This window comes from Excalfactoria chinensis, chromosome 11, assembly GCF_039878825.1.
Source record: "Excalfactoria chinensis isolate bCotChi1 chromosome 11, bCotChi1.hap2, whole genome shotgun sequence".
NCBI classification, from domain to species: domain Eukaryota; kingdom Metazoa; phylum Chordata; class Aves; order Galliformes; family Phasianidae; genus Excalfactoria; species Excalfactoria chinensis.
The window spans coordinates 478,235-502,770 of record NC_092835.1 but is presented as its reverse complement, the minus strand read 5'-3'; the positions used below and the strand labels follow the sequence as shown (position 1 = coordinate 502,770).

At 55.1% G+C, this 24,536-nt stretch overlaps 1 protein-coding gene across 6 annotated transcripts in view; it reads left to right on the top strand.

Annotated features, from left to right (window-relative positions):
- Positions 1-24,536, top strand: part of ZFHX3 (zinc finger homeobox 3) — a 323,012-nt gene that overhangs the window by 177,592 nt on the left and 120,884 nt on the right. For 2 of the 6 annotated variants that reach the window (XM_072346226.1, XM_072346220.1), the window contains exon 1: positions 12,891-13,049. The exons of 3 other annotated variants lie outside the window; for them this stretch is intronic. The gene's annotated coding sequence lies outside the window, so the exon portion shown is untranslated. Of the gene's footprint in view, positions 1-12,890; positions 13,050-13,665; positions 13,775-24,536 lie in introns of those variants that run through there. One more of the 6 variants, XM_072346225.1, reaches the window with a different exon arrangement.

Below are 24,536 nucleotides of genomic sequence, written 5' to 3'. Positions count from 1 at the left end.
TTCTCTTTAGCAATTTAAATGACTATGCCAAAAGTTATTTCAGGGCTGAGATGCATAGGGGATTACAGGGATATGAGATCCTGTCAAATAAGCTTTGGGACGTCCCTTTTTTGTAAGCACAAAAGCCAGCAGTCAGTTCAGTTCAGATGTTTGATAATGAACTCCTGCTGCATCATTGCGTGTCCTACAACTGTAAGTTGTTGAAACTTTCACAAGTGTGTTGGGTTTTTTTTAATCCTTTTTTGCATCGCATTTCACATAGAAGCAGGTACCCCGGTTTACAGGAGAACAGTAAAACAATGTGAGAGGAGATACCCATAAAACCATCTTGAAATGACAAAATAGTTCTTTTGGATAAAACATAATGGAAAAAAATATGGATATATCAACATTTTCCAGAGCTAAGAGCAACTGTAGTATCCCATTGGGAGGATGCACTGCTGTCCGGTTCCATGGGATAAAGATTCACTTTTATTCCTGAATATTGCTGGACTTTGAAATGCTTCCTACTACTGTAGTTGCCACTCAACAGTAGGCACTGAGCAGTAGATTCTTTTGAGTTAATTCCATGGAAATAGGAAAGGAAGAAAAGAGCAAGTGAGAATGATCAGAGATCACGGTAAATGTGTATGATTTCGTGGTACTCCGGGTGGATGTTACCTGCATGTGGGGAAACGTATCAGGAGAGTTTACTCAAGCATCATACATGCTCTGCTCCTTCAAGTCAAATCAGCGTGATTCTGCAGGCTGGGCAAATAGGACAAAAGGTGGAGTTGAGACCATCCTCGTTATGTCTTTGTCTCAGGGCACTTTTAGCATGCCCTCGGTTACTGCTGTGCCGGTCTTTCAGAGCAGACAGAGAGTCTGTGGTGCAGCTAGGAATAGCAGCCAGGCCCTTCTTCCAAGTCCCAGAGCTTCAAGAGTATTTTTAGGCATCTAATACCATTAATTTCATACTTTTTTTGGGCAAAGTTCTGTGAAACAAGATCGTGCTTCCTCCTGAAATTATTTTTAAAATTATACTTCTGTGATCTTGGAGAGCGTTTTGCAGGGAATAGTGTAAGTTTGGTCCTACTTAGGAACAAATGAGCTTCAAAATTAGGTTTGGGAAGTGCTGCGTGTGGACTGTGCCTTTGTGCAGCCTTGAGGTGTGATTAAGTGTACAGATGTACACTTAATGTACAAGATGGTGCGGGCTCTGCCTTCTGCGGGCTCTGAGTGGGGCTTTGGCAGAAGGATGCAACCGTTGGGTGCACAGGCAGGGGAGCAGTGGAAGGCTTCTTATAATGACCATGAGCTTCATTTTTCTCTTTTGGAAACTCCAGAAGGCAAAACACTGTGCTTTTGTATCCTTATGTACAAAATCTTGCAGATTTAAGTACAATGAGACCATTGCTGTACACCAACTCACCAATATGCTGATGAAAACGATGCTAACAGATGAGAGGCTTCCAGAAGAGGTGGCAGCCAGCCTGCATCGGGCAGCTGCAGCTCTCAGCCCTTCCCAGATTGCTCACAGCATCCTGCAGAAGTACACTCATTTCCTATATACGATCAGGTTTTTACTTTGCGAACTCAGCAATCAGTTCAAGCCCTGCTCCTGCATCCTATCTATTATTAATTAATTGATTTCCTATAAGCTCGTTATTTCGATTGCTGTAACTTCCTCACAGCGTGCAGGCAATGGAAGGCAGTTCCCGTCACAAAGAGCAAACACACAGAAAATGCCCATGCAGACACAAGTGAAAGATCACTCCTAGGAGAAAGCAGATGAGCAGACAGGCCATGACCTGCTTGTGCCGCGGTGCTCTTTCTTTTTTGCTAAACACCTCAAATTCCCAACAGCGATTGCTGTACATCCCCTGTCCCCAGTCCCCGCGGTTGCCCGTAGCATTCTCTGTTCCTCCCGTCCCTCTTCGTGGCCGCCCGGTGTGCCCTTTGCTCTCAGTGCACAGTCACTAAGTTGGGCAGATGTGAGGGGCAGCATGCTGTTGGTTTGCAGGAAGGAAGAGGCTGAGGAGCGTGTTGGGTCGGGGCTGTGCTGCGTGGGGTCGGACAGTGCATAAGGAGGAGTGCTGGGAGGGCTGTGCGTGTGCTGCAGCTGTTGAGGTGCCTCCCTCCCAGCACCAAATGTGCTTATTAGAGTGCTAATGTCCTGCCGGTGGAATCCTGCCTCTGAGCATATTAGGGTAATGAGTTCACACCTAACTAATGGAGACTTAATAGAGTTCCTAACAGGCTGCCTTTTCCCCCACTGTTTATGACCCCACCGGCCTGAGCTGTGAGGGGAGGGAGAGGCCGAGGCCGCCCGGTCCCACAGGCTCCGCAGCCGCTCTGGCCTCTGCCTGCCTCGAGAGTTGGTTTCCAGGGACATCATCCCTCCACCTTTCTGCAAGGAAAAATAAACAGTTTGAGGCTCCTGCGTCTTTATTAAACATTTCCTTCAGGCTGCATACTTTGGCTGCGTGCCCAAATGCACCGAGAAACCTTCCACAGAGCAGCTCGAGGCCAGAGCCCGACTGCCATGGCCAGCAGCCCCAGCAGGGCCCAGCACCTGCGGCAGGCGGCGTGGCTCTGCTCCGCAACGCGGCGCTGCGGCCGTGCTGCGCAGGGAGGTGGTGGTGAGCGTGGCATAGCTGTGCGGGGCTGCTGGTGGGTAGGCCTGGTGTCAGTGCAGGAAGGGGTGCGTGGAACTGCTGGAGCTGAGAGGAAAAGCACTGATGCTTTTAAGGCCGTTGCAGCAGATGAATGGTATGGTGGCGTCTGAAAGCTGCATTCTCTGCCCGCCGCCAGCAGCGCTTCAGCCGGTTGTCAGTGTGGGCTTGGTGTGGGCTGAGCCCTGCCCAAGTGGAGGGCCTGGCAATGCCAGGTGGTGTTGCCAGGCTGGGCATGGTGTGCCCATGGGGAGCAGCGGCCGGCTGAGCCCTGCCTGCACAGAGGGCCAGCCCCGGGCTGTGCAGGAGGGGCTGAGCTGCGGGAAGCGCGGGCACAGCATGGGGTGATGTCAGCGCTTCCTTCAGGGCTGGTCATGTGCGCCTGCCAGGTAAACAGTCTCGAAATAGCTGGGAGGAAGGCAGCGGATGGAGCGCCGCCGAGCTGGAACGTGGCCTCCACCCTTTCCTTGCCATGGCTGTCCTCGTGGGCAGCTCTCCCGGCCTGGAGCTGGGTGTGAGGGGCAAAATGGCCAAAGGCAGGGGCAGAGATCACACCGAGCTCTGTCGTGAAGTACAGTTTAGACGTGGAGATGGCACTGGCAGCACAGGCAGAGGCTGCTGGCCTGCAGGCGGTTGGTCCCACTGAGAGCTGTGTCCCTGCTTCTTTCAGAGCCCGGGGGAAGCTGTGGCCCTGTGACTGCACGGGGACCCAGCGCTGACTGGGTGCACAGAGCCCTGCTGTGCCCCGAGCCAGGAACAGGCTGTATTGGGTGCTTATAGTCTGTGTAGAGGCTCGCTTACATCATGCACTTGAACAACCAAAGTTCATGTATAGGAGCTCTGTAAGTGCAGGAATATTCTTAGTTGCCTCTTTCCTCATTCACTAGAAATAGGCCTTTTTTGTGACACCTCTCAGAGCAGCCTGGCAGTTAGTAACTGCAAATGAATTAGTAAAAATAAAAATCAGTAAGAATAAAAATAGAATTAGTAACAATAAAAATGAGTAACTGCAGTAAGAACCACAGTGCTGCTTGGAGACAGGGCTCTGTCAGTCCCCGCTCACCAAGCACAGCGCATGGGCTGAGCCATGGGGGGGGGCTGGAGCCCCGGTCCTGCAGTTCCAGCCGGCAGCACGGTGCTGTTGTTGCTGTCCAGGACGGGGCTGTGTGCTTCCAGGCTGCATGGAGTGTTTCTTCAGGCATTTTCCAGGTGTGACAGGATGGTCCCATTCATCCTCCCTGTGTGTGCCCTTTCCGGAGACGCTGCAAGAGTAGAACTGGGAGAGTGGTCACAGCTACTGCTGACAGCCAGGTGCCAGCTCAGCACTTTCCTTTACCCCACAAAACAAAGCTGCCGTCATAGCAAGGACCCATAAAATGCACGGCATTCCGAGTGTGGAGATTAGTGGTAATTTTACAAGGACTCAAATAACGTCGGTCTGCAGGGTGCAGCACTGCCTTGAAAGGGAACAGCAGACATTTCCCCTGGAAGCAAGTTTCCTCTTTCGAGCAGTTTGCAGCTGAAGCGCTCTGTCACGTTGTGGCGCAAATATCCTATCGGCCTTGGGTTGGGAGGTGGATATCTGATACCTCTTTCAGTTGCCAAAACGCAACAAGGCTCCCAGCACAGTTATTTTTTGAAGCATTATGTAATTGGATTGCGTGGTCAGTAGTGCTTCCTTAACGAGCCTTTCAGCGAGCCCTCCGCCTGCCACAGCCAATCCCCGGCCCTCTCGTACACGTTCATGCAGGCTCAGTCTGGAGTAAACTCGCTGCTAAATACAGTTAGAGCACGGATGGAGCGGGCTGGGAATAGACCGCTGCTGCTGCGGAGCTCCCCCCGGCCGCTGCCTCAGCCCCGAGGGGACCCTGTGCAGTGCCTCCAGCGTCCTGTTTCCCCAGTGTGGGCACAAACTGGAGCTCGTGGTTCCCGGGGCTGGTCCCAGCTTCTGCCACTGCTCCAGGCCCTGAGTGACCCCGGGGCCTTCCCGTTCCCTTCCCTTCACCCCACGCTGGAGGTCAGTGGGCACACAGCATTAGGAGCTTGGTCCCAGTGTCCCCGCAGCCAGGCCATGGGCCGGGGCTCACAGCCCGCAGCCGCCTGGCCCACACCCCCGCTGGGCTGGGCAGGGTTTGTCCGTCTCTCCGGCCGCTGTCCATGTGCGGTTGTGGCTCTGCTGAGTCACCGCTTCCTGTTTGTGATTGCTGACTGGTGGCAGCAGTTGCAAAGCAATAAGAGATATTAAAAAGTGTGAACTTCCACTGGGACCAGAAGATGCGATCGGGGCCGTGCCAAGAAATACAGTGCAGCAAGCAGCTGTTTAAAGGGATGCCGAGCCCTGTGCACCCCGTTCCCTGCTGCAGGAAGTAGGAAAATGAGCGTCACTGCCTTTATCAGGTCTGAACCCAAATCAAATCGCAGTCGGGCGCTCAGGCGCACAGTGGTTCCTTTCCACGCTGCTCAGGGCCGCAGCCCATCCCGCCCAGCCCCCCACCTGCTGTCCCACCTGCCAGCAGGGCACGGGGAGCCCCCGCTCACCCCCAGCGCTTCTCCTCCAGCGCTGACGTGGTGCTGCGGGAAGGGGCTGCTTCCAAAGGCAGCCATAATGCTCCTGCCGTTCTGTTGTGGCTTTGTTGTTTTTTTTAATGGGAAACATCCCCGGGGAAAAGCGTGAGAGTATATGGGGAAGGTGCTCTCTGATCATTAGGATCTAAATGCAGCATCCACGCAGCATCTGTGCTTCTTCATATGATGCTGTGATCTGTCTTACGGTGATGTTACTCTGTGGGCATTTCCTTGCCTGTCCTTTTTTTGCTCAAGCGTTTGGAGTCATTCATCACCAGTAGTTTCATCTCCAGCCACAGTCATTGTTGTCTCCAAAAGTTCTTTCTCCATTCTCTTGTTTACTGTATGCATATGGGCCTTTCAATGTATATTTTTAATCCATATAAACGTTCTGCTTATTAAGCTCGGCACAGGAATTAGAGGGTGAAATTCTAGGGACCGTCAGTGGAGGATAGAACCGTACTCACGCTGCCCTGCTCTGGGTTGAGGCTGCAGTAACTTTCAGCTAAGAAAGCAGGCGTAGCTTTCTCACTGGCGTTAGACCGATCCCTGGTGTTGTTTTTAACCCTGTGACAGACACAAGGCTGCAGAGAACATGTCTTAGGGAAAAAAAAAAGCAAAAATAACCTCAGTTATTTCAACAAATACCAAAAGTGGATTGAGAGTGGATGAAGAGGAGGAGGAGGCAATAGTGAACACACAGCACAGTTCAAGCTGGCAAGGAGCCCTTTCTTGAAGAATGTAAGTTTAACCTTTAGCATTCAAGTGTCTGGGCTTAAGTGTCATTATGAGCAATGCTTTCCTCCAGCACAGCCACTCCTGCCTGGAGGAGGGTTCTGTGCAACCCCATCTGTTTTCCCCTTTCCTTTACAGTGTACAAAAATACGTGTTCGTGTGATTGTGTTCAGCAAAGTTGCTTGTGATGGCAGCCCCGTACGTGACAAAGGCAGGATGCTGCTGGCTGGCTCCTAGGAGTGCTTGGAGTGCTCAGGGAGGCTCTGATGCAGCTCGTGCCCCATAGATGGAGTTCCCTGCCACCACCAGCTCAGCACTCACTGGCTGCATACAGGGCCGGCTGTGTGCCCTGGCCTCCGGAGGGCCACGGTGGGGGCTCCCGCAGGCAGTGCTCTGCAGTTGCCCCTTTGTTCTGGGCTGTCACCAGGTACCTCTGCAGCTCCTGATGCGTTCTGGCTGCAGCAATGAGGAGGCTCTGCTTGTGGATTGCTTTTGCAAGAAGCAAGCTAAAATGAGGAGGAGGGAGGGATGTGCCTGGTGTCATCGCACCCGTCCGTCCCCCTGCTCCCCCCCGGTGCAATACAGTTAATCTCACCTCTTGATGGAGGCAACATAGAAAAGAATTAGAGAGACGGCAGCAGACAAATGTCAGACCTGGCTGCAGACGGACAGGCTCGATGTGCCCCCCAAATCATCTCCAGCTGTAAAACACTTCAGGGCTGATAGAAACCACACACATCCCAGGCAGAACCGATCTGCAAAGCTGCATTCCAATAAAAATGCAGTACAGACATAAAAGAAATGCTGCCTGGGATTCCTGTCCGGCTTTGGGGGCAGGGAGGCAGCCCCGTCCCTCCTCGCTGCTCTGTAAGGCTGGGCTCAGGCCCTCGCAGCCTGCGCTGCCGCCGCTCCCCGGTGCTTGGTTCCCAGCTCCAGGCCTCAGAGGGCACAAATCAAAGCAGCCACATGGGCTAATAGGGGAGGGTCAGGGTTAGCTGCAGGGTACATTGCTGCCTGAAATCACATGCCGGCATCCGAATTTCAATAAGCACGCCTCATGTCTGAGGCTGTGCTGCAAATGTCAGATGTGCTTATGTTAAATACAGGTAATATTCTGAATGTACGTTTGAGAGCATGATTATTTCAGATACCTTGTCTGATGAATTTTGCATCTCGTATTTGTGATTTATTTTCTACGAAGTACACACTCCCTTCTCGTTTCCACCTTTTGTATAAGCTCGGGTTTTAGAGAAACAAAAACATGCACGTATAAGAGGTAAAGATGTACTATTTGATTAACTGCAGCAAAGATGCTATATCGGATCAGATTTCCCACTACTTACAGCACAGGCTCTGAGCACACGGTTACTATACAGTAAGTGCAGCTGTTATTGGTGCTTAATGTATCGAACAATTTGATGCAGGCTGTTCGGCAAATCTCCATTTTAAATCTAAAATAATTCGGAGGGTAGAGGCAGTGGGGATGTCTGCTGAGGCGCGTGGTGCCCCCATCACAGGGCACTGGGGTCCTGCCCAGCCCCACAGGGCAGCGCGTTGGTTCGGTGGCCGCGTTGACAGGCTCTGTGTTGTGTGGACACAGCCCTGTAAAACAGGATTCTTTTCGGTGCTGAGCCCCCCCCCTTTTTTTTTCTTTCTAGCTTAGTGCAAATTGTAATTCTATTTTGTAACTTATTTCCTTTCCTTTTAAGATGGTTCCCAAACATTTATTGTGGGATTTTTCATTTAAAATAGTTTTCTAGGGAAATTACTGTGACAGTGATTTAATTGTTTAATTAAAATCTGACATTGATGACAACATAAATACAATAGGCGTGAGGTGATATAGGCATTAAACAAGTGCAATTGTGGAATACATCCACCGAGTACACTGAGCATACAGAGCAGCTCACAAAGAAATGACGTTCAATATTTATTAGGTTAGTGTGTCCTAATTAAATGCCAAGACTTTTTTTCTTTGTTTCTTTCAAAAAAAGCAAAGAAACATACAGATGTGCGCCGAGCGTTTATTTCCATCGCAGACACGTCTGCTCGTCCTGTGTTAGGGCCTACAAAAAAGGTGCATTCCCATTGAAGATGTGCTCAGTGACTCGGGCTGTGGCTGATCCTGACCGCAGCCACGGCGGAGGTGTGGAGGTGCAAAGTGCCCATTGTGTCCCACCACCCCCAGGGCTGCACTGTGCCCCCTGGGTACAACACGGATGGACGGGTTTATTTTAATATTTGAGTACAAAGCTGCAAGTCCACTGAAGACAAAAGAAGAGAGGAAACGGTGCTCTGAATCGCTCCGAATATTCCCCCCCAGCCCAAATCTCTCACATTTGTTGTAAATATGTGTGTTCGCCCCATCTCTCTCCCCTGCCCACAACAATACAGACGTGCTGCCAGAAGGAGCACACGTCTCTGCCAGGATTGCTCAGCAGTGTGTCTCTCCAGCCCCGCTCTAAGCCCTGCTGCATTTCTGCATCCCCACAATGAACGTGCTGCTGCTGGAATATCCCCATCCATGCCTCTTGCTGGGCGTCTTTAAATGGTATCAGATCACTTCTGCGGCTCGTGCAGCCCTTTGCAATCAGTCACTTCTCATCAGCTGCACTTTCCCCCTTTTTCCCACTTCCTAAATAAATGCGTCTGCTCCAGCCCAATCCTTGTCAGCCTTCCCCCCTCCTGGCATGCAACTTCACACAAACAAACTTTCTGAATAAAAAGGCAGTGTACCTGGGCAGTGCTTTGAGCATAAGGTAATAACCGATGGAGCAGACATCCCAACTCCAGTGCAGGGATTTGATTGCAAATTTCCATTGCAAAGGAGGAGAGGGAACTGGAAATCTGACAAATGCCTTCAAATTGACCTGTGTTTTCACAATGCACGCTGTGTTTAAAATGAATGGCAGACTTTATCATTTGGAGCTCCTTCAAGGACTCCAGCCCTCTGCGCTTTGTTCTAATGCTTCAGACGTATTTCCAAGAAGCACAAGGCTATGTAAGTGGATGATATTATGGAGATTTTCTTCCCACAGTAATTTTTAAAGCCTGAATTTTAAAAGCCAGCCTGGAACCTTCTCCTCCCCGTGGCCACGTGCTCTCCCCAACGCAGCCTCCCGTGCCCCGCAGGCTCCATCCCAGCCCCACACGCTGCCCCAGGGACATCACGGCACGGCTGAGGCTCCCTGGAAATCACCGCCACCAATGCAGGTCTGCCCGCTCCTGCCTCGGGATGTGCCTCGAGCTGCGCAGCGTTGCTGCAGGAGAGCTGCACAGCTCCTTGCGGGGCCGGGGAAGCCCGAGGCCGCTCACGCCTATGGTGCATCTCAAGGAAAACAGGCACCTTTGTGAAAAGCAATGTCCAGAAAGCCACATGCACTGCCGCCAAAGCCAAACATTCTCATTAACGTCGTTCCTCTTAATCCTCACGTATTTTAACAAATATTTTTTTCCCTCATGGCACAGGTATTTAGTCCCATTCGTTCAAAATAACATACAAATGAACAATACGATTCTACATGCAAATACATCAGGCGTGCTGCAAGACAAAAGAGGGGGTTCATCTCTTAACTCAGGCACCTTTAAAAAGTTTCTTAAGGGAAAAATCTTATTTTTCCTGCAGCTCTGATACCAAGAGGTTCTCGTTACTGAGCACAGCAAAAGATATTCAAACGAGAAATCCCATCTGTGGGTGCATGGAGCCACACAGACAGAACCAAGGGGAGTCTGCGGTGCAGCAGTCGGGGTTTCCACTTAGCGCAGGGTGGGCTCTCCCTGTATTTTTGGAACCGGGTTGTCTTTTCACCCAGCACAAAGAAGTCTTAATGGAAGTAAATTTGCTAGAGGAGAAACGTGCGCACATGTGTGTTTGAAGGCTGTACCCAACCATTACTGTACAAATTGCTCCTTGATTCCCTTGATGTGTTTTGGTGCTGCTCGGAGCTGCTTGCCTCTGTGGGTATTCCTTGCTTGCGCCCTTCTTTGCACACCCGGACACGCGCACACCTTGCTGCCTCTTCCGGTGCCCTGGCAGATATGGGAAAATGGGATCTCTGCCTTTCTCTGTGCTCAGAACAAGGGCAAAGCTTCGACCCGCACTCAGTCTGCGCTCGCCTCCCAGCCGCTGCCGGCTCTGCCCGCGCCAGGGGACAGCAGTTGCCCTCGGCCTTGACCCCAGCCAGGCTGCTCCTGGGGGCTGCAGCCATGGGCTGCCCCCGCTCCCGCTTAACCCTTCCGCTCCCGGCGCTGACCCCGCGACCGCTGCCCTCCTCCCTTTGGGGCACTCGGGATCGCTGTGGGAGCATAAAAGGACAGGAATGCAGGAGCGGCTGTCACGGGAGGGCACGGCGCGCGGCCGGAGCAGTGCTGCGAGGGGAGGGAGGTTTGGTTTGTGTTAGCGACCCAGACAGATGCACTTCGGCATGTTTGCCTTTATGGAATCCATATGTTGTCACGGGAAATTAAAGGACGGCAACACAGAACTGGAACGCATGACACAAATGCAAAGAAAGCGCACAAGACGACCAGACTGCATCCGCGTGCGTGGGCTCAGGTGCCTGTTCCCACAGCATCAGTTGTAGGTCTCCATGCCACCTTCCCCACTTGTTTACTTTTTCTTTGCTCCACAGAAGCTCACTCAGGCAGCACCCATTCCCTGCCACCCCGCAGCCTCCCCGCACGTCGCACCGAGCGCTGGGATGGCATGGCCAGAACACGTTCGTCTCACACTCAGAACAACAGTTAGACATTACGTGCACCTCCACGCACAGCACACCAAGCAGCCCCGAACAATTCCGCCTGCCAGAGGGCTTCTTGCTTTGGGTATTTTTGTGTTGAGGTTTCTTTTTGGAAGGAGAAGTTCCTGCCCCACAGAGCCGGGCAAACACATCTGGAGCAGCGGCTGCCAGACCGGAGCCAGCACTGTGCTGGGTCCGTCCATTTCACAAAGCAAAGAACTCACAGCATGCGCAATTCAGCCACACACGCTCGGTGCTGCATTTATAATACTCAGACAACTATGGTACATGCTGAACCTCGATCCGTAGTGCTGGGAATATCTCCAAAATGCGGGATGCTTCCAGCAGGACCCAGCACAGCCTCCCGCAATTTCTAGGAACCGTTCCTGCTCTGTTACCCCCCCCCCCGGCCCACCAAAGGGATGTGTCAAAATCCCAGCAGCAACCGCCACGCTAAGAAATGCAGAAAGCTCCGTACATTTCAGTGAAATACCAACAAACATGCAGCTTATTACCTTCGGCATAAAATACATCTACATTAAGGTTCCCTCAAATGGAAAAACTGACCGCAACTGCATTCCTTGTTCAATGCTATGAGACACACCGGGAAGTTCATTATTTGGGTTACTATTTAAAAGAGAGGGGAGGAAGAAAAAAAAAAAAAGGAAAAAAAAAAAAGAAAAAAGAAAAAAAAAAGGGATGGGGGGAAAAGGAAAAAAAAGCCATTTGAAAAGCTTCCTTAGATTTTCGAGAGATGATTTAATTCAGCCGCATTTCTGCCAGTAATAAAACAGTCTCTTAGAGGAGGAGGATGAAAACATATTCCTGAATCCCGGACAGAGGTTCTTTGCTGGTTCACCTCCTGAAACTGTGATTCCCCCCTTCCCAGCATCCACCTCTATTTTTTGCCAAGGTTGGCTTGGGAAGGAAAAGCTGCTGAAAATAGAAAAATGAAATAATAATCACAAATGGACGCAAAGACAACGTGAAAAATGTTACCGTAACACCAGAGAAGTGTTTATTTAATCAAACCAGAGGATCTGCTGGGACTGCAGGAATGTTGCATCCTTGCCTTAAAAAATAATAATAAAAAATATATATAAAAAAAGAAAGAAAAAAAAAAAAAAAAAAAAAGGAAAAATGAGGAGGGGGTGGGGGGGAAAAAAGAGAAAGCAAGAAAGAAAAAAGGCAGAGGCACAGCCGCCTCCTGGAGTTCCCCATTGTCCGGGGCTATAGAGAGCCCCAGAATGGCATTAAACTCACAAAAGGCATATTGTGCAGGGGACAAAAAAAGCCCCTTCTTCTACAATAACTTTTAGCTTCTTATTTTTAGAAAATGACAAAGCTGTTGCCAGCGTTGGCTGGTGAAACCTGTAGCCCGGCTCCCGGCGCGCCCGCATCCATCAGCTGTCCCGCGCGGAGGCGGCCGCAAAGTTTGCACGGGCCGGGCCGGGCAGCGCCCAGCGCCGCGGGGATGCGATGCCGCGGGGCCGCTCCGCTCCGCGCCGCGCGGGGCGCCCGCCCCGAGGTGCTCTCTTCGCCGCCCGCAACTTTCCCGGCTCCTCCCGGGGAACTTCGGCGGCGGGGGGTCGTCCTCGCCCTGCCCTGCGCGGGGCGGCGCGGCCCCGCCCGGGTCCGGGGGCAGGTGGCCGCGGGGCGCGGAGCGGTGCGGAACCTCCCGGCGGCCGCTAGCCCCCCTCCCGGCGCGGCGCGGAGCGGAGCCCCCCCCCTCCCCCGCCGCGGGCTGGGGGCCGGCCGCTGCCCCAAGTTTCGGTGCGGCGCCGCCGCCGCCGCCGCGCTCCCCCCGCCCGCTCCTGCTCGCTCGCTCCCTCCCCCGCCGCCTGGGCTGAATCTTATTGATCCAGAAGGTGGCTAATTAGCCCTTCCCGTCGTGCCTGGGTAATGAGGCACATGCGCACTGCACTAATCAGCCATTTTTTGCAGGAAACTAATTAGCAGAATAAAGATCCAAAGAGTTTTTTTTCTTCCCAATCATCAGATCTGAGTCCGGGCGCTTCCTGCTCCGGCGACCGCCAGCCCCGCCGCCCGCTCCGCTCCGCGCCGCTCCGCCCCGACCCGACCGCCGCCGCCGCCGCTGCTGCTGCTGCCGCCGCCCGCGGCCCCCTCTCTCCGGGGGGCTGCAAACTCCCCGACGACGATGCTGCTGCTGGGCAGCGGCGGCGGCGGCGGCGGCTCCCGCTCGGCTCCGGCCGCTGCCCCCGGCTCCCGCTGCTGCTGCCCCGGGCCCCTCCGCGGAGCGCGCTCCTGCCGCAGCCGCCGCAGCCTGCATGGGATCTGTAGCCCCCGCGCCGCCGCCCGGGATTAAAAGCGCCGCCGCCGCCGGAGCAGCGACCGCGTAAGTGGCAACTTTTCTGCCCTGTCCCCCCGCTCGGGCTCCTCCTGCTCGGGGCGCCCGGGCTGCTTTGCATGGGGCTGGTCCGGCCCCCCCCTCCCTCCCGCTCCCACCCACCGCCCCGGATCCCCCGGCAAACTTTGTGCCGCTCTCCGGCCCGGAGCCCCCCGCGCCGCCGCCGGGTTCGCGCAGGTGCCGCCGCCGCGGGGGCCGCTGCGCGCCCGCGGATCCCTCCCCCCCCCCTCCCCCGCCCCGCCCGCCTTACCGCGGGGCGCGGAGCGGCGCTGCCCGGCTTTGTGCGCCGCCGGCGGGGCGGGCGGGGGGCGCGGAGCGGCGCGGAGCGGAGAGGGCCGGCGGCGGGCATCGACCCGCGCCATCTGCATAATCGATGGGCGGCGGGCGGAGGGCCCGGCCCGCGGCCGCGCAACGCGGGCGGCCCGCGGGGAGCGCGCTCCGCAGCGATGGGGCCGCGCCGCCGCCCGCGGCTCTCAGCCCGCCCCGGCTCGGGGCCGCCCGCGGGAACGGCGCTCCGCTCCGCGCGGTCCCCGAGCTGAAAACAAAGGGGCGAAGAAGTACTTAAAACCGCTCCGGGCCGAGCCGGGGCCGCGCCGAGCTCCGGCCGGGGGATGCGCGCCGGGACGGAACTGCGAAGGAGAAGCGGCGGCGATTTTTATTTTCCGCGGGCACGCTCCGGTTGGGAAAGAATGCGGCCGAGGGGGATGGGAGAGGTGAAGGCAGCGGCCGCCGTAGGCCGATCGCCCCGCGCTCAGTTTCAGTTCTTAATTACTTAATGCCGAACGGCGCGGCGCTTATCTAAATATTTGCGAACGCTCCTTCGCCGGGACCGCTCCGCACCGCCGCCCCGCGCGGCTTCGTCGCCGTCCCCGAGCCCGGAGCGCCGCCCGTCCGCGGGTCGGGGCCGCCGTGCGTGTGCACGTACACGCGGCTTTGGGAAGTGTGAATTATTTATCGCTCGGGGTTGTTGTGTTGGTTTTTTGTTATAATTTTTTTGCATCCCCCCCCTCCCGCCCCCCGCACACACACACTGCCCCGCTCTGCGCCCCGGGGCCGTGCCCGACCCGCGCCGCTCCGGGCGCCGCAGCGCCGCACTCCCGCGGCCCCGCGCGGAGCGGAACGGAGCGGAGCGGCCCGCGGCTCCACGGGGTCACGGCGAGTTCGGCTCCGCGCGGAGCTGCGGGGATCTGCGCCGGGAAACGCGGGACACAACGGGGTCACGGCGGCCGCGCAAAGGGCAGAGCTCCCACCGCCGCCTTTAGCGATCCATGGACAGTTCTGGGCTCTCCTCGCCGTGCTCCGCCGCAGCCCCGCTCCCAGGTATTTTCCTCCCCGCTTACGGCTCTCCCTTTTTGCCTTCCCCACATCTCTCCTCTTCCCCCCCCCCCCCCCACCCCCCCTCCCAGCCTTTTAGAGGAGAGGGGGGGGAAGGGAAAAATAAAAAAAAAATTGGGGGGGGGGGTGGAAAGAGAGGGGAAAAAATAAACCCATTGAGTTTAGGCAAATAAGGTTCGGTCTCCGTATCCTATTACAAAGCACTTTGAATATGCAAGACATCACACAGGACCAGTTATTCCAGTTACGACAAACTTAAAAAGAGAAAAAAGAGAGGCTCGTGGAGATCACAGTTGGTTTCAGCCAGAACCCTTATTTAAAACTCTGCCTTTAATTTTCTTTTCCAGCCCGGCGCGGCGCACAGCCCCGTTCTGCTGTCGGGGTGTCAGGGCTGCTTCTTTCATTATTGTTATTATTATTAAAATCTTTCAGTTGAGTTTGGGAAGACCGCTGCGAGCAACGCATTTTCACTATTTTTGTTCCTGTATCTCGGAGGAGAGTTGGCAGGGATTCTGTGGTTTGCAGTTACACAATATGTTATCGTGTTTTTAATCACTAAATCATTGCAGCGGTTATAGATTTACAGTCGCGGGGCATTACGGCGCGGCGCAGCCCGCACGGCCGCACCAGGAGCGCCGCAAACGCTCCGCACCGGGAGCGGCCGCGTCCCGGGGAGCCGCGCGGGGCCGACACCTGCGCTGCCGGGGCCGCCGCTGTCCGCGGAGCGCTGCGGGGCCGCCTCGGCGGGGGGCGCGGCGGGCAGGGCCGGGCCGGCTGCTGCGGGGTGAGGGCAGCGAGCCGCCGGCCGGCCCCGAGCCGCCTCGACCCGGTCCCGCTCGGCGGGCGGCCTTCGGCAAAAGCAAACAAAAGGCGGAGGGAAAGCGGCGCGCTCCGGACGCTGCCGTGCCGCGGTTCCCGTCCCTCCGAGCGGTGCCACCGGGACATCGCGGCACACACCGGCAGCACCGGCCCGCAGCTGTGCGAGCGCGGCCCGGCCGTGTCACAGAGCTGCATGCGGCCGCGCAGGGAGCGGTGACCCAACCAACGGGCGTACGGCCGCGTTGTGGCCTGCTCACGCTTCACTCCAGTTTCCAAAATAACAGCGGTGACGGTAATAATGCCGTCGTTGCACGGAGGAGCTGAGAACTGAGCAGCAGCCTTCCGTGTGGACTTTCCTTCGGCACAGCCGGCACTGGGCTCAGTGCTGCAGGAGAGTTGCTCGGCCCTTCGGCCAGCGCTGGGCCGGGAGCGCTGCTCGGAGCGGCAGGATTTCCGCACGGAGCTACGGGCAGCTCGGGAAGGGCTGGGCGAGGGCAGCGCCTCGTGGGTCCCCACGTGCCCGCGTCGTGTCCGCGTTGCAGGGCTGCGTGCGGCCGGGCCGCTCCCCGCGCTGCGCTTTGTTACTGGCAGCTCGGTGCCCCCGCGGCCCTGCCCTGAGCTCAGCCCAGGCCCGTGTGCGGCTGCGATGCTGAGGCGGTGAGCGGGAAGAGGGACAGCTGTGCGCAGGCCTGTGTGCGGAGCTGCGGGTTGTCGTCTGGACAATGCGCGTCCTGCGCCGTGCCCGAGGGGGCTGCGCACCGCGGGCTGTGCCGTACCTAAATATAACCGCCTCATGCCGGGGGTGAGGTGAGGGCAGGAGCAGCTGCCCGGCCCGCCTCCTGCTTTGTCTGCTCCTCGATTCAGCGTGTCGGGCTGCTCCTGAGGTGGGCTCCTATGTAGGCAGGGTTTGGAGAGACAGATACGTCCTAGGCGGTCGTCGTGTTTTCTTTCATAAAACAAAAAGCAGACGAGGCCTTCCTTGGCAGCGGGCTCCTTGCTGGGTGCGCTCCCACAGGCCGTGGGCTCCCTGTGTCCCCATGCTGTGCGCTGCACCGGGCCTGACTGCGAGCTGGGCCAGGCAGGCGGCGGCCATCCATTGCCACAGCAACCGCTGCTGACAGCGGGGCCGGCGAGCGGCCATGGCCGCACCAGGTGTGAGCTCTGCGCGGCCTCAGAGTGTCAGCACTGCTGAAAAAGTTGGTTCTGTCCAGGCAGCTGCAGGCAGCCTCGCTTCGTCCTCGGCTTTGCTGTGGCGAGGAAGGAGGGCGGTTGGCTGCTGATTGTAGTTTCGTTATGTCACAAGTGCCAAACGCGCCTCTTGATAATAACAGCCAAAGCGGAGCAGCTGTAATGTTTATTTTCTGGGGAAAAAAGAACCAACATTTTGTTGTGCTCTGAATCGCACAGCCCATCCTTCTGGGCAGTGGGAAGATGAGCCCCATGTTCTCCCAGCTTTGGGTCATAAATCAGCCAGGGCTGAGCTGTGCTGGCTTCTCTGATGCAGGTGACGAAGGGGCACCAATGGAGGCAGCAACCGCAGTAAGAGGTCGACTCCTGCTCCGATACCAGGGAAGCTGATCTGCATGGCCTGCAGCACTGTGGGCCCTGCAGCCCCACTTGGCTGGCTCCAAGATGGCAGCTGGCCTGGCTGGATGGCAGCAGCCTTAACCCTCCTCTCCCCGTAGCATCACCAACAGCCTCCTGCAAACCGTGGTGCTCAGTGGAGAATTCAGAGCGTGCATCTCGATGCTCACAGTGGCAGGCTGGGTCCCACCGGGCTGGAGATGGCTCCTGCTCTGGGTCCAGCCTTCCTGGCACAGCAGGAGAGAGCTGGGAGTGCAAGTGCAGCCAGGTGCACCTGATGGAGGAGAGAGCTTGGGCCAGGTGCATTGTGGTCACGTTAATCTTGTTAGGGAGAGAGCTGAGGTCAGATGTGTGTTGTTTGGGAGGAGAGCTCAGGTTTTAGGTCAGGTGCACATTGTTGGGATGAGGGCTGTGCCAGGTGCATCTTGTTTGCTGGGATGCTGTTGGCTGGGCTCAGATCAAAGCAATGAGAGGGCAGTTCTGGCAGCTCATCTCCTTGGTGTCATAGGGCCATTTCTGCGGGTGGTTTTGACTGCATGCACAATCCGGTTTGTCTCACCCGTACCTTGTGTTGCAGAAGGCCATACGCAGCCCCTAGAGCATGAGCAGAGCAGCATAGCAAGCCTGTCCTAGGCGCAGTAAGGTCCCACGCGCTGCTGCTGCATGGTGTGATGTGGCCAGCATCCTCTTCGGGTGTTCTTTGTCCGACAGTATGTGACGGCAGCGGTGTATGTGCTCTGGGCCGGTGTATGGTAGTGCCGTCCTTAGAGCCCCCAGCAGCCGGGCCTGTGCCGCGGGCTCACCGTGCTCCTGCCCCGCCGTGCCCGCGTCCCCGCGCGCTGTGCCGAGCAGCCCCTGACTGTGCCAGACAGAACTGTAGATGTCAGGCTTTGCACAGAAAGGAGAGCGGGAGGGAGGGCGAGGGAGAGCCCAGCGTGCGGCAGCGAGGCTGCGAGTTTCAAATTAACCTTCTGCTTTGTTGATGCCGAACGCCAAGCGCTCCCCAGCCCCCCCAGCGCAATGCGCGCAGCAAATTGCTGGAGCCGGGTGCAATTTACATAAAGCCATTAGGAGCAGGCGGCGGCAGGAGCAGCGGCCGTGCCCCTGGGAGCTGCAGTGCCCTGCTGTTGGGCAGTGCTGGGGCAGGGCCGGGGGCCCGAGCTCCCTGGGGGCGCTCGGCTGCACTTGGGCCCTGCTGTGCTCAGAGAAAGGAGCCCCTCAGACCTGCAGCGCCCGCAGGATGCCGCAGTCAGCTCCTGCACCATCGGCACCAAGGAAAGGGAATCCCAGCCTTCCCCTGGGGATACAGGCCTGCAGCGTTGTGGCATTCACTCCTCGAGAGCTCCTGCAGATGTCTGGGCACCAATTTCTCCGCTTTTTGTTTTTTCCCATTAATTCTGTTCTTAGTTTTGCATACTTCCTCCCCAAGTTCCTTTCTTCTTGCTGTTTTTCATCTCCGTACCGACAGTTGGAAGCAGCTTAACACTGTGAGCTTGTTTGGAAGTCAGGGGATCCGTGTTAGGGCTGACGCTGACTTTGGGCACAGCACCAAATGTTTCCCTCAGCTGGAGTGTGCAGTGGGATAATTCTCAGTTCACGTGCAGAGACTGTAAGTGGGGGTTCATTATGAAAAATCGTAGCATGTCTTAAATTCCCAAAGTATCGTTGTATTCTTACATTTCGTCCTTTGTTCCCTTCTCCTGTCTTTATCTCTTTCCCTCCAGACAGTTCACAAGCTGTTATGCATTGCTCCCACTGCTTTCAAGTGGGTATGTAAATATCCTCCTGCCTGGAGCTGCCATGCTCCAGCCATGGTTCCACAGCAGACCTCAGAGAAGGAGGGCCTTTCTCCTCTGGGCGCGGGAGAGTCAATTCGTGCTGCAGACCCACTTGTTTTCCCAGTGCTGTGCATGTTCTGGGTGCTTTGGAGGAGGAGGGCTATGCGCTGTAACAGTGCCTGCTCATGATGGCTTCTCGCTCAGGAGGTCTGAGCCTCAACAAGGCCGTGAGCAGATACAGCAGGTGCATCGCTGTGCCCTGTCTTGCTCCTCAGGACAGGCTCACTGGGAGCCGTACCAGTCCCTGTTGTGCTGCCGGGCGCTGTGCCCATGCTTGGATGTGTGCTGTGCGCCAGCAGTGTGGGCCCGACCCCAGAGAGCACCCCAGTGCCTTGCAACCTGCTGCCCATCCACAGCGTGGTTTCTTGGCCAGCCGCAGTGACTGTCTGCAGAGCTTTCTCCTTGGCTGCCACGTTCTGACCAGCCTTCTCCCTGCTTCCTCCTCCTGGAGGTTTGCACGGGATCCTGGCGTTTCCCCAGGTGGGTCTGCTGCCAGCACAGCCCTGCACGAGAAGCGCCCTTCATGGCAGGCCTGCTGCGCTTCCATCTGAAGCTGCAGATGTTTAAGCAACAGCCAAATTCTGAAGGTGCCCAGGGAAGCGCTCCCAGCATACTGCAGAGGAAGGCTGAGCCCCACGGGGGCAGGACTCGGGGTTCCTCCAGAGCTCCTGGCTGTGCCCAAAGTTCCTGTGGGGTCCTGGTGCTGTTGGCAGTGCCACTGGGAGAACCCTGAGCGGCTGCTTGCTCCCCAGCATGTCTCTGCATAGCGCTGCTTTGCATCTCAGCAGGGACGTGTGCTGCCTGCAGCTGGGATCTCCTGTCTCACAGAGTGTGGCCTGTCTGCTTCCAGCAGGTGTGAGGCTGCTGCTGCTCCTTTGGCCATTTCCGTCACAGCCCCGTTGTGCTGCTGGGTGGGACATGGTGACCAGTGAGATGTGTTGGATGAGATTCTGCGAGAAACCGTGGCTGTGCTGTGGAGATTGTGGATTCTGTGGTTTCTCTGCTGCTGGCCTTCAGCACTGATAGGGCTGTCTGCTGTGCTCACCCTCTGTCAGAAGTGCATTCAGGCCCCTCCTGGTGTGCCAGGGAAGGCACAGCGTGGTGGCACGGTGCTGAGTGGCTGAGGCTGGGAACACCCAAGCATGCAGTGCTTTGCAGAAGGCAGAGGGCACGGGCAGCACCATCTCACGCTGTGCAGAGGGAGCTGTTCTGCAGAGCACAGTGAGCAGGTTGTGCCACGTTGGACGTACCACCAGAGTGAGAAGGAACTGGCTGAGGTGCTTGGGAGCAACATTCCTGTTTGCTGCCGGATTTGTTCCGTGCCTTTGGCTCTGGTTTTCCCAGCTTCTGTAGGGGGCTGCCAGCATTGGATTTGAGGCCCCAGAGGGCTCTGGATGGGTTTAGTGGCCATGTAGACCTGGGGAAGCTCTGCGGCAACGGGCCCAGGAGATGGAGGGCATGGTGGCAGTGGACAGAGCCACGATGGGTGGAACGCAGGGTGCTGGGCAGCTGGCAGCGGCGCCGGGGGCTGCTCGTGTCTCCTGGCCAACAAAGAGAGGACTGGGAGCATGGTGGGACAGAGGGAGCAGAGGATGGTCAAATGGGGCCTCTGGGTGGAAGTGGCTGCTTTGGGTCCTGCAGTGGAGGGGACAGATTCTGTACTTTCAGCGGTTTCGTTGTGTTGACTGTGGAAGGTTTTTTGTTTTGTTTTAAGGTTCCGTCTTCCTCGTAGGAGCCTCTCGCACAGCAGAGGAAGAGAAACACTTTTAACAAAAATAGAGCATGTGTTTTCTTAAAATGAGATTGCTGTGGCATGTTTAGGACTTGAAACTGTGTGACTTTGAAGTTGACTTCATTTCACGCTGATGATATCCTTTTAACTGTCTTAAGTAAACAATACGGTTCAGCTCTGAGAAGTGTCTTGTAAGAGCCGCGCTGGGTTTCTAATTCTGACTGTTTCAAAGATTTTCGTTACAAATACGCTCTTCTTACCAGCAAACCTTCCTACTTAGAGAAGTTTGCATTGATTTATTATTATTTTTTCAAAGGATTTTCTTACGCATTAGAATGCCCTGTGGACATTATTTTCAGTTCAGGAATGGTTTATTTTAGTTTGGCTTAATTGAATTGGAAGCAGTTACAGACTGTACCAAAGCTGGTTGATTCCAAACCAAAATAAGAGCGTCCACACTCCGGTTTACGCCACAGTGAGAAACCCAAGCAGTGTTTGCGTGTGCAAGTTTGTCATCTGCTGATGTACACAGAGACTTGGCAAGTAGATCTCGTGCAGGGCTTAGCGATGCCTTGTTGTGCACAGGACTGAGAGCAGTCAGAAGCAGGCAGTGTTACAGAGGCTGTGGTTGCGTCTGCTTGAAGCCAGTTACTGCTCAGAGCAGCCTTGCTTTGGATGCTTCCTTTTGCTTTTTGCTGGCACGGGGCTTTGATGCAGAGGCGTGGGGAAGTAGTTTAGGGAAGGAACCCGGGTTAGAAAAACTTTGCCAAAGGAGGAAAGAAAAAAAGAAAAAAAGGCAGTTTGGTTTGTGGCTGCGGACTGGAACTGCTGAAATCTGCAGCGGTGATTCTTCCACGCTCAGCTGTGTGGGGTTTCCTGCCTCTCATCACGAGTTTCTCCTGCAGCTTTCCCTCCGGAGCCACGTGCAGCAGCAGGCTGAGCTGTTCCTGCACTTGTGCAGCACGCTGCCATGTGCCGCTGTCTGCTGCAGGTTTGGTGCCTGCCTGGTGCCTGCTGCTGCCTCCCCCTGCCAGAGGCAGGCATGGCTGAGCAGCTGCTTAGCCTGGGTCACTTCTGGTTTTGTCCCAACAATAAATAAACAAACAAAACCCCGGGCTTCCCTTTGGCTCTCTGCAGTAGCTGTGGTCAGCATCACTGCGAAGGAGCCTCTGCCTGTTGTCCAGGCTGTGCCTGCCCTGCCTGTCTGCATGTCCTCTTCCTCTACAGCCAGACTGACTTGGAGATGCTTAACAGCTGTTTATGAGGGTTGACAGTGATAGGACGAGGGGGAATGGTTTTAAATCAGGACAGGGCAGGTTGAGGTTGGATCTTAGGAGGAAGATCTTCACCCAGAGGGTGGTGACGCACTGGAACAGGTTGCCCAAGGAGGCTGTGGATGCCCCATCCCTGCAGGCATTCAAGGCCAGGCTGGATGTGGCTCTGGGCAGCCTGGGCTGCTGGTTGGTGACCCTGCACACAGCGGGGGGTTGGAACTGAATGATCATTGAGGTCCTTTTTAACCCAGGCCATTCTATGATTATATGATTCTGTATGCTTAGTCTTATGTAGAACTCCAATAGGCCCAGTCAGTTTTAAACCCTTCACTTTTCTGTTTAGTTTTTTGTGCAGTTAGAAAACAAGTTCTTGCTGCGGGTTTCCAAACTGATTCTGTTAGTATTTAGAAGCAGTCCTTTGCATCTCTAGTAATGCTGTGATGCTCTGGAGTTTCACTGTCTATAGTGGAGGGGTGACAGGGAGATGCACAGCTGCCGGTGAAGGCTGAGGGCTGCCCGTGCATGTGTCATGTTCTCCTCCCTGGCAGGTTGTGTTGGGGTTGGATGTTGCTCCTGGATGTCAGCTGTGTTGGCATACTATTCGTGTTGTCTTTGTAAGTCAGGCGTGTTGAGGCTGTGCAGCACGATGCTGGCTCAGTCTGCGCACACATCTGAAGGCCAGAGGCTGGCAGGGAGCTCGCTGGAGGCATCTGCCCGCAGTCGTGGTGCCGCGCGGCTGCGTTGGGTTCTGACTGTAGTGCTGTGCGGCTGCGCTGCGTTCTGACCAGCGCTGTAAGTCTTGGTTGGATGCTGTCTGTGCAGGACCACTTCCTGCTGCCCGTAGTAGCCGGGAGCTGCTCCTACTCTGACTCAAGACTCAACAAGTGAGAACATTTTGCTGGGTTTTTGAAATATTTCAAGTGGGAATAAACCGGTGCATCCCCATCGTGTGGCCCCGCTTGTTGTGTGCAGTGCTTTGTCACGTCCTCCCCAGGCTGAGACTTGATTGTCCGTGTAGGGTGTTACACTAATTTGCCTCCATCAGTTGCTATAGTGATTTAGCTACATCTGTACAACGTTCAGCTCAGTTTCGCATCACTTCAGCTTTGTCCTCCAACAGTAATGGATGTCTTTGTATAGCTGCCCATTTTCCTGGTCGTTAAAGAGCAATTCCTGTATAAAGCCATCAGATTCTGATTGTTACTACAGATTGAAGATTTCTTAGTGGTTTGTTCTGTACGAAGTCATTAGTGGAGAAAAACTTCATACCCCAGAGTGAAAATGTGAGCTTAACAACTGGCTTCCCAGCCCGGACAAATAAAACTCATTACACCTGCAAACACACTCAAGAGCCTGAACAAGGAGGATAGTTTCCAAATCAGGTGGTGAAGGACATGAGACTAGGAGATGCTCTTAGCAGCTTTTGTGATTTCTTTGTGCTTAGGTGGAAAAGAAATCTAGTCTAGAATATTTCAACTTTAATACTCTTATAAAACCATTTAGGTATGCATTATCCGTTGTGGTGGAGAAGCCCGTCCTTTCTATCTTACTTGATTGTTCAAACTTGGCTGCCGTTTAGATGTGTCATGCTGCAGCCGCTCTAAGAAGCTAGGCATGCTCATTGACTGCTGATAAGAGGTAATGAATTTCTAAACACTGTTTTGCAAACGCCTGCCTGGGCATGGTTTAATGGATGCTTTCCATTTACGAAGGGGCTCCACGCTTCTGGCGGGGGCAGTCCCAGGACAGCCGGCAGCCAGGGCTGTGCCTGAGCTCTGCTGGAGCTGGCAGCGCTCGGAGCTGGGGACGAGAATCTTGTGTTTCGTAGAAGTAAGTCACTGTGGAAGGGATGTTGGGATCGTGCCAGGAAGAGTTTCCTGTTTAAAATTAGAAAGTGGATTTTTTTATTATTTTTTTTTAACTCCAGTCTCAATGTGAACTGGTAATTGCTTGAATTTTTGTTTAAATCCTGAGATGCCAGTTGGAGAGAGAAAAAACAGCAGAACCCCACAGCAGTGAAACTGCAGATTTCGGCTTTTTGTGGAAGGAAAAGTAATTCCTTGTAAGGCTGAGCCCTTTTCTCTGTGTAGCAGTGTGATAAAGCAAACCACTGCGGTGTTGGGAGGAGTGGACTTGTGGAGCTGTAACGTCCCTGGGGCTTGTCCTGCTTGGGCTGTTACCTTTTTCTTTTGCTTTGGGGCCAGTTGTGGGATGTGTTCCCTACAGCTTGTGCCACCTTCTTCACCCTCCCTGGAGGAAGAACCTCACGGTGTGAAGCCTCCCACGGTGTCAGGCTTCCAACCCACCAGGTTCCTCGCTGCTTGGTGTCTGCCTGCCTGGGCCTGGTGCACAGCTGGACTGCGGGCAGCAGCCATCCCCACAGCACTGCTCTGCTACTGCATGGAGCACAGCTGCCCCGTGGGAAGCACAGCTGCCGCAGGGACATCACCACCTTTGGACTTCTCTTCCAGCTGTTGTGTTGCTGCTAAGTGAGGCCTAGGAACTTCTCCTATTTCTTTGGTGTTCTGCTTTGTGTTTTTGTGAGTGTGGTTGTATTTTGCTTTTTTAATAGGGGCAGAGGACTTATCCCCGTGGCTTCTGTTGGTGCAGGTAAGGGGAGTGCTGGCAGAGATAAGGCCTCTGTCCGCTGCCCTCCTGGAGCTGGCAGCTGGCCTCCATCCGACCCACCCACTCTGGCCAGGCTGGATTTGTGTATGTTAATGGCCCTGGCTTGTTCTAGCTTGTTTATAATGATTTGTGGCGGCATTTATATGCAAATACTAACAACTTGCTGCTGAGTTAATTAGCGTTTTTTTCTCATTGCTTCCTCCAGCTTTACCAAAAGGTCTCTATTCTCCCCAATTCAGGCATCTGACCTGCCCACCCCCTGCAG